Source organism: Stegodyphus dumicola, chromosome 5, assembly GCF_044657685.1.
Source record: "Stegodyphus dumicola isolate Sdum_Otavi_A_Nest chromosome 5, ASM4465768v1".
In the NCBI taxonomy this organism is placed as follows: domain Eukaryota; kingdom Metazoa; phylum Arthropoda; class Arachnida; order Araneae; family Eresidae; genus Stegodyphus; species Stegodyphus dumicola.
The window spans coordinates 60,893,176-60,909,792 of NC_140772.1; the positions used below are offsets into that span (position 1 = coordinate 60,893,176).

General features: G+C 35.1%; 1 protein-coding gene across 3 annotated transcripts in view; it reads right to left on the minus strand.

The window, feature by feature from the left end:
- LOC118201470 (RNA-binding protein RO60-like) overlaps positions 1-16,617 on the minus strand; it is an 88,105-nt gene that overhangs the window by 67,630 nt on the left and 3,858 nt on the right. The window contains exon 1 of one of the 3 annotated variants that reach the window (XM_035373600.2): positions 4,066-4,291. The exons of the other annotated variants lie outside the window; for them this stretch is intronic. The gene's annotated coding sequence lies outside the window, so the exon portion shown is untranslated. Of the gene's footprint in view, positions 1-4,065; positions 4,292-16,617 lie in introns of those variants that run through there. 3 annotated transcript variants of the gene reach the window in all.

Sequence of the window (16,617 nt, forward strand, 5' to 3'; positions counted from 1 at the left end):
AAATTGCCTGAAATTTGAAAGTATTGTTAACTAATAATATATAAAGTTAGTTAAATAAATAAAGGGAAGAAGCCACATTAAATGGTACAAATAACATTAAAATAAATTACTTAAAGATTAAAAGCTAAATTACAACAATCAACAATATTTTAGCAAATATAGTTATATTCGCCTTGCTGGTAAAGAATAATTTTTTTCTTTCTTTCTTTTATTGTAGCCGTTAAGCTACTTTCAGTTAGTGCATTTGGCCCATGTGCAATCTGGATTTGAAACCACTGCTTTAGTTAAGCAACTTCACCACTTTTGTTTGCATTCTTTTTGTTGTATTCCAAATTCCAATGGTTTCTATGAACAAAGTATCACATTTTTGGCCTTCAACTCAATTTTACAATATTGCTTGTTGAATTTGCCATCAAGGGAAGAAACAAGAAAAATTCTGCAATGCAGTATTTTGGCATAAAATCACTAAAGGATGACGAAATGCAAATGGTAAACAGCTGGTGCATAAAGCCAACTTTCTGCAATTCTCTGATTTTTTGAAGTGAAAACAGATCCTTACGTACATGGAAAGAACAGTGCTAAAAAATTAGAGAAGGATTTCACGAAAAAATTTTGTTTTACTTTTTTTAATGTATCATGTAAACCTTATTTAATAATTTAATTTTTTCTTTCGATATGTTAATAATGGTTGCCAACTTGTGATAAATATTAACCACTTGTGCTACAACTAAAATTCACGGTTGCGGTGTCGTGCACTACAATATAACAAGTGGTAAAGTGTCTCATTTACACCGCTCCGCATCTGCGAGTGCAATCCAGAGCTGTAACTCGAGAAATAAACAATCTCGTTGTTAGCCGACATGTGCACCACGTTACTTTCATTTTTGCGATAAATGCCTATCGATATGGTGTTCACTTTGCTCGCGGTTTGAGACAAAAGCATCTCGACGTGCGTGGCACATCTTTTTAGCACAAGTGGTTAATAGTTTGATAATGCTTTTGAAAAAAATTTATGAAGAATGCCAACTTGCACTAGACAAGTAATTTCTATCTTTCCATCTGTAAAAAAAATCACCATGGTGATTGTACTAATATTAATATGTAAGTACCCAATAAGTCTTATATAATAAAGAATACTTTCTGATTATACACAACCTCATGGAAAATCACAAAATGGCAACTTTCCAAAAAAACAAGGTTTTTTCCACAGTGTGACCCTTCATAATTTTTTTGCCAAATTAAGAGCCATTTTCAAAATAGCAGCACACTAAAAATTTCAAAATACACAGATTAATGCAAAAAACATTTAAAAAGCCAAAAAACATGAATAATAAAACATTTATTTTTCCTGCAATCATTCAGTAATTCTTTTGCACTGCTGCTCTTTCTATCTATTTAGTGATCTGTTTTTGCTTAAAAAAAAAAATGGAGAATTGCACAAACTCAGTAGTGTGCAGGAGCCTAAACAATGCTATGAATGTAGCTAAGTTATCACATAAACATTTTGGAGGACGTAGTTTGCCACATAATTATTTTGACAATATACTATGCAGCCTCATGAATACTTTTTTATGAATTTCCAATGGGGATGTGGATAAACAGGAGTTATCAAGTATTTTAAGTACCATTCTGTTATCGGATCAGATTCAGAAAGGTCTGAACCTATGCGCATGGCTACGTATGTGTATATGTATATGAAATGTATTTTCTCATACATTATTTGTGTTGTGCAGGCGGGGCAACAGGAATGAGACAAATTTTGGAATATAAAGTGATATGTTAATTTTAGCATCCATCTCGCAAGTGTTCCTCCTGTACCTCGAGGAGAAGCCCTATTTATAGATACGTGTGATTCATGCTGCTCATCCAATCAGCGATATTAATTGAAATCACGAGGTGACGCTATCTTCTCATCAGGAGTGTTCTTAAGGACTATGTTATATGACAGATTTATGAGTTTGGTGATTTGGCGGGCGCCAACAGGTTAATATAATTTATACTAAAGAAAAGATTTTGCCAAAATTTAGGAACAGGGATGCAATTTAGGTAGAGAATCACCAACACATTATTGAGCAATATTATTAGAATTTAATTTAATAAATTGATTTAAAAATATCATTACATATATACAGATATATATTCATGCTTACATGCATACATGAAGACACATTTCTTGATCCGGTCCTGATAATAGAACAGTATCGTATTTCCTTAATAATTATATTATTTCCATGGTACTGTCTCATTATTGGCATCCCCACCAAAAAGTCACAAAAAAAGCATTCTTGAAACAATGCAGTATGTCAACAAAAAAGTTGCTTAGCAACGCACAATGTTGACAAAAAGTACGTATGTCGCAATCCAGTTATGTACGTAACAAAGGTCCATTTAAATATACGTATATAATAAACATTACATTACAATAACAAATAGCGATAACAATATTTGCAATAAGTAGCTTAAAACAAATCAAATACTAAATATATAAATGCATCCACAAATTTAGAAAAAAAAAGGACCACGGTCTTGTACTATTTCCATTATATATTCTACATACTATGGCCGCAGTAAGGAGCTACCCTGTTGTAACGAACAACTTTGGGCTTACAATTCGATGAACAATTCCTGTTTAGAACTGTGCAAGGGCCATCCCAAGGCGACTGTAGCTTAAGACAAAGTGCTTTCCGTCGAATCGGATTCCACAATCATACCTTGTCTCCTTCATTTAAGCGATGTCCTGTAGCTCTTGTGTCATATCGGGTCTTCATCTTTTCTGTTGCCAGGTTGACTTGCTCACGTTCAAAATTGTGAATCACTTCAAGCTGTGTTTGAAGATCTTTGATGTACTCCTCCGGCGATGATGGCGCATTCAGAAGCCAACCAAACAAGAAATCACAAGGCAAGTGAAGGTCACAAGAGAAAAACATCTGCGATGCGGAATAGACAGTAGTCTTGTGGACAGAACTGTGATAACCACCACCAACAGCCACTAGGACAAGAAGTTACCTCTGTAAAAACAGAATAACTTCTTGTCCCAGTGGCTGTTGGTTTCTGGAAACCACTGGAGCATCAAGAACAGCTTAAACATTTGATATCATCTTCTCCAGATGCCAATATTTTGGCACGAGCACCCAGATCGCATATGGATAGAATTATTTTATTTGGAGTTCCTGTTAATGTAACTGAGGCTGCTGTCAAAGATGTGCTTTTAAGGCGCTCTTGCCAAGAGATACTAATTTAATTTATTTTTGTCACAAGCTTTTAAATCCACAGACAATAATAAGAATTTCATTCTACAAATAGACAAACAGTCTTTGACATTACTGGGTCATAAGGGTTGCGTTTATGTCGGATTCCATTCTTGTAGTTTTCGTAAATATATTTGAATTTTAAGATGCTATGGTTGCCAGACTTTTGGCCACCATATTCAAAATTGTACAAATTCTTTATTTTGCTCTCACTGTGCTCATACACATGTTAATTTAGTTCTGAACTGTAAAGAGGAGGGGGTCCATCTTGTATTAACTGTTTAAGATCAAATTTAAAAACGCACACACAGTACAACATCTGTCACACTTCTAATTCTTATGCTTGCCCTGTTTTTAAAAAAGAGTTACGTTCTCAGTTAAGGGCTATGCCTTAAAATAGCAAACTAATAACTTTCCCTTTGAAAAAAATCTGATGTGTACACCACGACTTCCTTGTATGGAATATTAAACTATACACATTTTTTCTTGCATTTCATTTAAGTTTATTGAATTGAATTAAATCTACTTCGTCGATAGCACATAAACTACAATAGAATAAACGCACTCTTTAAAATTCACTATATTTGTTTACCATAGCGACACCCTGGCACTAGGTTCACTTAACAGTGTTATATTTCGTTCATATTATAACTTATGACTTACTTTTTTCTGGTCATTAACTACTAAAGAGTTTTCGCCAGTAGATCGCATTAAAGTGCGCTAGGCAAAGATATTTCCAAATAAATGGTACTAGGGAAGTACCAACACACGTGGGTGAAGAAAATTCAGCTGCGAGCAGGCATATCTTAATACTTACGAAAGTAGGCATTCATCATAAAAATTGTGCAGTGATAAGCAATGGCATTAAATTGAAGCATGCAAGCAGGTGCAGTGAATTATATGGCAAATGCAGATGGTGAGTGCAATATAGCTAGTAAGAGTGCAGGATAAACAGTAGTGAGACATCATGAAAATGGCGTGAAGACAGTTCAAAGCTATGGATGGCTTAAGAGTTCAAAGTCCTTCAGAAGTATGCAGTAGCTAGATAGGCCATAAAAAGTTCATAAGTACGTAGAATCATACGATAAAGTAAAAATTCCTACAAAATAATTAAAAAATGAAATAGTAACATAAAAATCTTAAATAAAAATAGATTAACATAAGTATAAGATGCAACACAAATAATGGGATAGAATCCAGTTTTTCTATCAGAGAAAATTAATCAAAGTTCATGACCTGTGGTCGGTGCGAAAAACATTCAGAGTTCAAGTAAATTTTAAAATTAAAATTTACAAGTTACCACCATGACGAATTGTCCTTGAGCATTTGACAGTGTATTCAATGGTTGGATCATAATCCAACATTTGTTTAATTGCGTCATACTGACTATGCTTCATCTTCTCGAAGAAGTTGTGAGCTGTCATGAGTATAAAGTTATGCAAAGATGGAATATCAAAGTCGCTATGAATTATAGAGTTTCTCATGTACCAAGGTGCATTCACAATGCTACGTAGAATTTTACTTTTAAGTATATCTAGTTTTTTGCACTCATTTTTATTGGTGATTGCCCAGGCCTGCACTGCATATAGCATGATCGATCGAAGTAGAGATATGTACAGCATTTTCTTTATTTTTAGACTGAGCTTTGATTTTTTGTCGATAATAGGATAAATTACCATGTAGACTGCATTTGCTTTGTTTAAGATGAAAGAAATATGATCTTTGAAGTTTTTGAAGTTAAGAGACTTATCAATGTAAACACCTAAATATTTATAGGAATTAGCTACGGGGATTAGAGTTCTATCTAAGTAGGTATCAGTATTGACTCTTAATCTTGTTTTGTATCTCTGATAGAGCACAATACAACAGTTAGAGGCATTGAGCTTAATTGTCAAAGTCTTGTACCATTGATTGATGATACTGAGATGATTTGTAAATTACTTAGAGCGAGCTAGGGATTTCTGGATTCAGTCAGTACTACAGTGTCGTCAGCATATTTGAGTATTTTCATAATGAATGGGTGTGGGAGATCATTGATATAAACATTATAGAGACGGGGGAAAGATCAGACCCCTGCTGGACCCTGCTATGAATTGTTTTTCTGACAGATAAGGCGTAACCGCACAAACTTGAAAAGTCCTGTTTCTCAGATAGGAACTAATGAGTTATATGAAACTGTTTGGAAGCATAAATTGAATAATTTTATCATTAATAATTTAGTGCATAAAATTTATATAATTATCTAATCGTTGCCACATGTTCTATTCAAATACAATAATAAATCTAGAATGATGTATAAAAGAAATTAAGTGAGCAAAAGAAAAAAGAATGTTTCTCACAGATGATTCAGTATCTCTCATTCAATCAATTCAGTTCTCGCTTCACAACAAGGCAAAAATACTGTTGTGTGCGTACCGGTTCGTTTGGAATTAAATGCACAAGCCCGATGAAAAACGAACAAATTTTATTATTATTACAACAAAAATGCTTAAATTTCCTCAGATGTCCATGCAGTATTACAATATCTCACAGTAGTTATCTTTTAACTACTCAAACGTTCAAGAGAACTCAATTCAAAACAGCTAAAGAAAGCTAATCCGCGAATTTGCTACAACCAATAACAGCGGTTTTCTAAACACACTTAAAACAACAAGAAACTGACTAACTACAACAATGAATTGAGAGGTTTTCATGTCACTTATATAAGCTTTTTAAATGCGCAATAATTTTCTGGAACTTTCTTGAAAGATATTTATTTATTAAATGTTAAATGCACGTAGTCTTGTATTTTTAATTTTCTGGCTTAACTTTCCTTTAATATTCGTCACGCGCTGCTCTGCACAGGGAATAAAACAATTTAATTTATAATTCAACTAACATTAGCTATTTAAATACCAAATCTGTAACACTGCCCCCTTCCCAAGGACTGCACGTCCCGGGCAGTACAATCCCTGGACAGGAAGCCAAATTTACAAGTAAGGCCTAAATGCAATAATAAACAACATGAACAATAAATGCAATAAATAACTTAAACAAATCATATGCTATTAAATACTAAATACAAATCAAATCAAATACGTATTTAGAAACAAAAAGGACCATGGTCTTACAATATTTACATTTACTTGCACTACGTACTATGGCCATAGTAATGAGCTAACCTGTCGTAATGAACGACTTTAGGTTTAGAGTTCGAAGACTTACGGATCCGAACCACGATGTCATTCAGCCTGTTTAGGACTGTGTACGGACCATCCCAAGATGACTGTAATTTCAGACAGAGTCCTTTCCGTCAAGTCGGATTCCACAACCACACCTTGTCTCCTCCGTGGAATTGATGTTCAGTAGCCCTTGTGTCATATTGGGTCTTCATCTTCTCCGTCGCCAAGTTGACTCGCTCTTGTGCAAAGTTGTGCATCACTTCAAACCGGGCCTGGAGATCTTGAATATAATCCTCAGGCGATGAAGGAGCATCCCGAGGGCGACCAAACAAGAGATCACAAGGCAGACAAAGGTCACGACCGAAGAGCACCTGTGATGGGGAGTAGCCGCTAGTATCGTGGACAGCACTGCGGTAAGCCAGTAAAAACAGTGGTAATTTCTTATCCCAGTCCTGTTGGTTTCTGGAAACCACTAATGAGAGGTTATTAAGGATGGTTCGATTAAACCTCTCTGCCATGCCGTCTGACTGGGGATGTAATGGCATTCTTTGGGTTTTGTCACTGCCAAGTAGTTTGCATAGTTCTTTGATTACTGCAGACGTAAAATTCCTTACATGATCTGAATGTAACTGAAGAGGCACTCCAAACCTGGAAATCCAGTGCTGTATCATCACCTCAGCTACTGTGACAGGCTCTTGATCAGGAATAAGAAACGCTTCAGGCCACTTGGTGAAGTAATCAATGACAACAAGCATGTATTTGTTGCCATCAGCAGTTTGTGACAGAGATCCCAAGATATCAAAGGCGATATGTTCAAAAGGTGCACCTACATTGTAACATTGCAGCTTGCCTCAGCTGCGTCTCTTCAGTCCTTTCCGACCTGCACAGGCATCGCAAGTTCGGCACCGCTTTTGCATGTCATCCTTCACATTACTCCAGTAAAAGTGCTCAAGAACTCTCTGCAGGTCTTCATTATTCCAAAGTGACCTCCTGTAGGGCTGTTATGTAGTTCTTTAAGCACATCAAGAATCCGGGATCTTGGAAGTATCAGTTGCCAACGGAACGTATTCCAATCATTCAATTCGATATAAGATGCCATTTCAAATGTGAAGTAAATCCCAGAGTGCCAGTATTGTTTTGTTGTAGAACTATAAATAGAAATGTCCTGCCATGTAGGTTTTCTGTTCGATGACTCCCTTAAATCAATTATGGGTTTAATGTCCAGTACACCACTACATGTTCTTGGCCGTCTATTTCTTGGGACAAAACAGCACCGACACTTTCACTGCTCGCGTCCATGTCAAGAATAAATGGTCTGTAGTGGTGAGGATACGTCAGGATAGGAGTACATGTTATAGTATCCTTTAAGTTGTTAAATGCATCCTCGCATTTTTTTGTCCACAAGAACTTTTGCTTGCTCTCTGTCAGCTTGTGAAGGGGTCTTGCGACGGAAATAAAATTCTTCACGAATATCCTATAGTAGGCACAAAGCCCTAGGAAGCTTCTCAGCTGATAGACATTTTCGGGACATTTCCAGGATTTAACGGCTGAAACCTTTTCAGGATCCGTGCACACACATTCTTCAGAGACCTAGGACACACATGTCCTAGGTACGTCAGTTCCTGTCTGAATAATTTGCATTTAGTGGGACAACTTTAGATTGGCTTCCTTCAGTTTTTGAAGCACCTTTCTAAAATTTTCTAGATGTTCTTCAAAAGTCTTTCCGACGATGATATCATCCAGGTACATCAGTCACGCCTCGTAGGAAAGACCTTTCAAAACAGTCTCCATTAGACGCTCGAATGTAGCCAGTGCATTGCAGAGTCCAAACGGCATCACCTTGAACGGCCAAAGTCCTTGTTCCGTAGTAAATGCCCTCTTTTCTCAGTCATCAGAATGCATTTTTACCTGCCAATACCCATTCTTTAGATCAAGTGTTGAGAACCACTTTCTTCCAGAAAGAGTGTCCAGAATGTTGTCAATTCTAGGAACAGGGTAACTGTCTTTCTTTGTAACCTCATTCAACCGGCGATAGTCAACGCAAAATCTTGTTGAGCCATCTTTCTTTCTGACAAGAACGATGGGAGATGCCCATGGACTTGCTGAAGGCTCAATGACATTGCCATCATTTAAAAGTGTTCGTACCTCTTCCTGTTTAACAATCAGTACACGCCTTGGATGTTGCTAGATCGGGGAATGATCGCAGGTATCGATTCTATGTTGTGTCAAACTGGTTCGACCCACGTCAGAAGATGAGTGGGAGAAAACATCTTGAAGATCTTTAATGACACGATCGGCAGCATTCCTCTCTTCATTGTTTAATTGCGCCTTCTGCAGTAACTCTGATGTAATGCTTTCTGAAGAGACGGATTCTGGACGGTTACTCTTTCGTTTAATACTGCTCACTGGAGTACATGCTGCAACCAGTGCACCTTCCTTAATAACTCTCGCCTTCTCAGTTACATTGGCCACTCTCACCGGGATAACCGCTCTCAATAGGTCGACGAGTGCTCAAGCTACTAGTACTCCTTTTGGGCTATTACAGTTATTGGGATTTTCTATGATGCCGTAGTGGAAATTTCTATTTTTGGCTATGGATCCAGGAAGTAGAATCTCTGTTCTTAGCAGGCATTGTGATATCGTCTTAAGCTATGATTTTTGTGGATAGATTTAACTCCTTCATTCTTAATTAAAAATAGAGCTATGTCCTCAGATGCAGAATGCAATTCATTATTTTTAAAGTCCAAGGAAAAATTATATTTCCTTAGAAAGTCCAATCCGGGTATACAAGGATCTGTGATCTCTGATACATATGCCGTGTGATGGTAAGTGGCATTGCCAAATGTTATGTTAACGTTTACTTTTACGTCGATGTCGATCTTCTCACCGGACACAGTCTGGAGGGTAATGAAGGGCGGCGGCCAGATAAGTTTGCTTCCCAGAGTTTGAGCCAAATCTTTTCGGATGATGGTGACGTTGGCTCTTGTATCTATCGTCATATTGCAAGGAACTCCATTAATATGTCCTATTATGCAAAGTCCATTACTGCCGCCTCTCACTGCAGAAATCTTAAGGGCTTTAAACTGGGGCTTTTCATTATCTCCACCCTGCGAGATGGCCACAAATTAGTTTCCCTGCTGCTTGCTAGGAGCGATCTTAACATCCGTGCCGTGGGGCGTTCTGCAGTACCTTCGTTTATGTCCTTCAGATCCACAGTTCCAACATTTTCAGGTCGATTTCTTGTCACAGATTCAGTTGTCTGGTTATATCGTCTGGACGAATAGCGACTTGATCCCTCGGCTCTTGAACTTGAGCAGTTCTGATTGGGTGGCGGTCTTTATGAGTTGCTTGCTGGGATGCTTCAAATTTCATGGCATACACTAGAGCACTTTTTAAATCTTTAACACCCGCCATTTCGTAGAGCCTTCTGTATTTTGGGATCCCAGATGCCATCGATAAAGCACTGCAGGGACAGGATTCTGTAAAGACGAGGTGGGACAGCCTTTCAACATCCGTGGAGAGTTCCTGGAGTGATTCGGTGGGCTTCTGTTGACAGGATTTTAATTGAATCCTGCTGGAGTCTTTTAAACATTTCTTGTCAAAGCGCAGCTCTAATGCGCCATATAGAACTTCGAAGTCAAGTCTTTGGTTTTCTGGAAGTGTCTGCAGGGTCCGCTGCGTCTGCTCTCAGAGAAGCGGCGAGATGACAAGCCTTAGTTTGGGAATCCCATCCATTCGCATCCGCAATGATAGAAAATTGTGTCTTATACACTTGCCGGGAAATCTTCCCATCACACATAGATAGTTTCAGACAGGGACGAGCAGGCATCGGTAAAAATTTAAAACCATCCAAATTGCTCCCTGCCATCGCTACGAATTTCTTTAAAGTATCCACTTCTTTGGAAACTGCAGAAACTCTGTCATCAATTTGTTGTTCGATTTGTTGTTGGACAGCAGACACCTTTTCTTCAATTTCACCAACTCTATTTTCAACCATGTCCATTCTGTTTTCCATAGCCTCAAATTTGTTTTCTATTATGCAGGTAATTTCTCTTTTCATTTCTTCTTGACCTGCTTCAATATTTTCTTGACCAGCTTTAATGCCTTTCATTTCTTCCTTAATGGATTACATCTCATCTTTAGCAGAATCTTTCATCTTTTCCTGACCAGCATCCATCTTTTCTTTCATTTCTTCTTTAAATGATGCTTGGCCAGCTTCCATCTTTTCTTGGTATGCAGTAAAAGCACTTATGAGCTGCCTCAATCGTTCCATCGCGCTTGTAATTATCATTCAAAAATCCCACTTCTGACACCAAAAATTGTTGCATGCGTACCAGTTCGTTTGGAATTAAATGCACAAGCCCGATGAAAAATGAACAAAATTTATTATTATTACAACAAAAATGCTTAAATTTCCTCAGATGTCCGTGCGGTATTACAATATCTCACTGTAGTTATCTTTTAACTACTCAAACGTTCAAGAGAACTCAATTCAAAACAGCTAAAGAAAGCTAATCTGCGAATTCACTACAATCAACAAAAGCAGTTTTCTAAAGAAACTCTTAAAACAACAACAAACTAACTAACTACAACAATGAATTGAAAGGTTTTCATGCCGCTTATATAAGCTTTTTAAATGCGCGAGAAATTTCTGGAACTTTCTCGAAAGAGATATTTATTTATTAAATTTTAAATGCATGTGCTCTTTATTTTTAATTTTCTGGCTTAGCTTTCCTTTAATATTCATCACACGCTGCACTGCCAGTACCTCCTACATACAAAGCCAAGGCTGTAGGGTTGTTTGAACGCTCTGACGTCACGAAAGTCGTCTCTCCACTTTGTCTTCATAACCCTCAGATTATTTTGAAAAATAACATACAATCATCAACAAATATTTTTCTAAATAATTACTGCAAAAAGTTAAATGATAATCTTTTAAATAATAATTTAACTAAGCAACGGAAATTGAAAACATTAAAAAAATAGTTTATGTATGTAGCAGAAATGAAATATGTTGTGTTTAAGGTACAAAATAAGAGAGTGAAACTAACCTATTTTTTTTTTAATATTTTCCAACTTGTTATTCATTTTTTAAATGAATATTTTCTGCAGAATGTGTATAATATGTTGAATAAAAAAGTGCTTTTTCTATTTGTGTTGTGAAGTCTTTGCCACCTATTCCAAATGCATGCACGCTTACACATAAAAAAAGGGGAAATATTTGCAATTATCATAGAAAAAGGGGAAATATTTGCAATTATCATAGAAAAGTGCTAAAGCTCTAAGATCTGTTGCATAATATACTAAGCTTTTTCATCATAAACTAAAGAAATATTCATTTTTGAATATAAAATACTTTGTCAATTAATATTACTTTCGTTTATATTTTAAAATTAATATCTTGAAATTTTCTAATCGTATTTTAATTGAAACAGACGTGTTTGTTACATTAATTTTAAACTGTAAGAAGGAAGTATGTACAATTTATAGTCAAATACAATTCCAGATGACTAATTTTTATAGATATTTACAAATATATTATTTTCATTTTATTCTATGTTTAATTCTGTCAAAGAAATAAAATTTCTAGAAATATAGTTGTACGTATACAGGGGAAAATGCATCTGATAACTCTATTAAAAATAAACTAGAATAAAAAAGCACTTTCATTTCTTCCCAGCTATAAGGTCTCATACATTTGTACTAAGTTATTTTTTCTCAAAGGGATTTACTGTAATAAAAAGTAAGTAGCATGAAGTTGCCTAAATAAAGATTTACTCCCCCTTTTTCTCACTATAATACATGGTGTCATTTCCTATTATTTCTAGTTATAAATGTACTGGTAGAAACATTTCAGGTAAAAAAAATAAGTCTTTTTTTTTAATGTGTTTTGCACCCTAGTTGTGCTACTTTCTTAATAAAGATCTGAAGTTATTCTTAAAATTTTAAATCTTACCTTAACACTAAACTCCTTATTCCTTACAATTCTAAAAATTCAGGGCATTTGATCTATTTAGATGTTTTAAAAGTTTCTGCTGATTTTCCTGATAAAAAAATTCCATTAAGTGCATATCAATTATACAACTTCATATTTATCATTTGCTGAAAAATTCTTAGATAAGTTACAATTAAATGATTTTGAGGAACAAAAATTTACTAGTTACAAGAAAATTATATATGTACATATTAAACAAAAGGGATGTTACAGACATTAAATGATAAGAATGAAACTTGAGAATTTTGAATTCCAAACAAGTGTAAAGTTTGTTGAATTTTTGCAATTTTCCTTTTATGTTATTGAGAAAAATGCAAATACATATTCTTCAAAAATAGGAATCTAATTGAAAAAGCTTAAATGTGTGGAATTTTTTGCGCCTATATTGAAAATTAACACTGAATAAATAACAATATATGCTCAAAAATAGTATTTTTCATATTGCTCAAAAATAGTATTCAAATCATACTCCAGATTTATTATATGTTACGAAATTCAATCCTACAGTGAAGTGAACAAGATCAAAACCGGAAAATTACTAAACAAATATGTGTAAATAGCAAATGTTGTTAAAACCTGATATTCCAAAAATAAAACATGATTAATAGATTTAGGATTAGGGATTTTTAGTTTTAATCAACTGTTAACTTGTCATTATGCATTACTGTTGCCTTTTTATTAAGGAAGAGGATATTTAGTAAAATATATATTCAAAAAACAAACCAGCAACAGCCAGATCTTAAACATGTATTTTATCACCACCATCTGATGTATGTTAAATCAATTTCTGTTCTATTATTTTAAGTGTAAAATTATTTAAGAAAAGTTAAGATACGTATTTGAAATTAGGAAATGCAGTGGATGAAGAGAAAATCGGATATACGGTCAAAAGTCGTTAATCCGGACTTGTCGGGACTTCGGCGATTCCGGATTATCGATTTTTTCGGATTATAGATCATCAGTTTAAATCTTGTAAGATGGCATGCAGAAATCCTAAAATTAAAAATATGAACCCGTAATTTATGAAATAAACAACAATTATGATCTAAAGGGTATCAAAATTTACAAAAAAAAAAAAAAAAAAAGCTTAATATTTATTTGTTTACTTTATTAAACATTTCTTTCAATGTAAGTTGTTTAAGTTGCTTCGTTTTATGTGATAATACTTTCTCTTTAATTCTATAAACAGACATAATTTCTTGTTCAGTTACAAAGTTCCGCTGTTCAAGTCCCGTAATTGCTGTGCCGAGAATACCGACTAACTTGTCAATCAAAATTTTTTCGTTTTCACTAACCTCTCTGTCACCTTCTTCATGTCTTTATCCATTTTTTGTAGCAATTCCACTTTTTGTTTGATGGACATCGAAACATACTTTCGTTTTGTAGATCCTTTGGGAGCTCCAGCATTGGAAATTCTATTTGACATAATCGAAAGTTCAAGTTTACTTTTATAAAATTGCTCTTACAGTCTGAAAAAAAGTAATACGCCGGATCCAGTTCGAAGATTAAAGAACAACGCAATCATCAACATTAACTGAAATAGATAATTAGATAATTTTAGTCCGTTATACATTAAACGTGCACGCGAAAACATATTCTGCACTTGCGCACACGCATATGCGCAATAGTCAAGGTCTTACGCGCACGCGTTAACCGCCTGTGCGCATGTGCCAACGCGGCGCATGCGCAGAAAGTTTTTAGCTTTGAGGTCCGGATTATGGGTGTCCGAATCAACGACTTTTGACTGTACATATTTATTTATTTAAAACCCAATGATATAAGCCTTCTGCAAAAGGGAGACTACGTTTCATTTTCTCTCGTCTTAAGGGAATAACAGCGATAAGTGGCTTCATGTGGCAACCATGCTGTCTGTAGATAAGGACGACTTTAGTGACGTAGTGTCAGCCATGCCGTGGCTTTGTATGTAGGAGGTACTGGCACTGCACGGGGAATAAAACAATTTAATTTATAATTCAACTAACATTAGCTATTTAAATACCAAATCCATAACAATACATAAAAAATATCTATATTAAAAATTTTGAAGTAAATCTTAAAACACTTATTTTCTCAAATTCCAGAAAGGATTAAGCATCATTTAATACGCAATAATAAATGAAGGCATTATCTATGTTGTTGTGAAGCTTAGCCTCTCTATATTGGCAACAAATTTACTATTCTGCTGTTTCAAATGTAAGCAAATATGTCTGCCATGTTATTTAAACATTAGGCTTAACTGCACTTAAACAGCTTTTAAATTTTTGGTAATTCTACAAATATTGCTTGCAGGTTTCCTAAAAGCATAAAAACTTTAATCAGAAGCTAAGAAATCATTTTTAAAGCAAAAAATGCACAATTTACAAACATATAAGATTAAAGAAACTGAGATCACTGAGCCCGGTAACAGAGTGGATATATATATAAATATATTTATATAATTTTGGTGCAGCCGATTGCAACCAAAATATGAGGTGCACATCCACATGTTATAGCAGTCCTATATACAAAATTTCAACATTCTGAGGCTATTAGTTTTTGAGTTATGTGAGATACATACATACAGACAACACGAAAAATTCTCTTTAGAATTCATTTTAAAGCAGTTTTATAATTTTTTTTTTTTTTTTTTTAAGAGTTTTTGACTAATCTTTGGAGTATGATAACAGGTAGTTTGGCGACATTTTGGTAAGGCGATAAAGGTTACTAGCTAGGACTTTAGCAGTGTACATGGATAAAGTCAAGAGTATGCGCAATGCCATTTATGTGCAATTCTGGGATTTTTTTTAAGTGAAAATAGGTCGACGTGTACATGGATACCGTGTATGTGCAAATCTTAAAAACGTGGCAAGCAGTGGGCGATTCTGCACTTTCTCCCAATTTCGCATCTAATCTTTGTCATGACTAAGCACTTTTGTTCCATAAAAGTTCTAGCATAAGCATAATTCGGCTAGCAGATTGTTGGAAAAAAAATGTTGAGTAAAAAAAAAAAAAACATGCGTTTACTTTGTGAAAACAAAATGGCGTCCAAAACAAAACTAGCAGGTTGCTGTAGCAGGGATGGTTGCCAAATTTTAGCCAAAAAAACGCCAAGTTACCATAATCCAAAGATTAACCGAGTCTTTTAATCTGTCCTTGCATACAGATGTCATGCAAAAACATTGTTAAATTGCATTCTATAGCGATCAAAATGGATATTTTTGTTGAAATATGCTGCCTGAAACTTTTCGCACTACAATACTTCGTTTTTACTTCCTATCACAGAATTGCACAAACTAGGCATTGTGCATTCACTTGACTTTATTCATGTACACGTCGACCTGTTTTCGCTTAAAAAATTAAAGGAGAGCCCAATTCTACAGTAGAGGCAAACAAAAAATACATAATCTCAATAAACTACATTTTAAACCAAACAATAAAATAACATAAAAAGGAAAAACCTCTTATGCATCTAAGCAGTACACAAAGCAAATATCCACCTACCTTATTTAGAGATTTCTTCCTCTTCAGTCTGTGGCACACAAAATTCCTTAACAGCATCCAAAAACTTCCTAAAATTATCTGAACTTCAATCCATATATCGGCATCGCCACATAAATTCACAAAAATAAGAGTAAAAATTATCCTCCGTAGTTCCGAACTGTCCGGAAAATAGCTACTAAGTAAACCTTCATTTACACACAACCTTCATTACAGTCAATAAATGCTATTTTCCCCTTTCATTCCAAATCGTACAGAAACTTCAAATTAATCTTACTACATTCAGCCATTCTACCGTCTAAACAACAAAACAAGCAATGTATTTCCTAATCAACACACACCACAAGCCCTTACAAAACATCCTATAATTCAAAATTTACCACAATCATGCAGTCAATTACACCATAATAAGGTTTCCATAACATTCAACTACTCAGGTTACCATAAATAAATCAACATCCTGGCGATAAATGGAACAACAACTTCTCAATAATACAAGGAGTACCCTTCAGTCTAACCATTTCTGCTTCTCGAAATTAATGGAAGGCGATATGAGCGTCAAATTATAGTTGCAGCTAATATAGTAATCATTTATATTGATTCAGTTTCAATACTTATTATGGTGATACAGGGCCAAACCAAAATGTCAGCAGTTGGTCGACAAGGTTGACCAATTGCTTTGACTTTTGACAATTTCTCACCAAATTGGCAATGAAAAAAAGTTGCCAAAACCGCT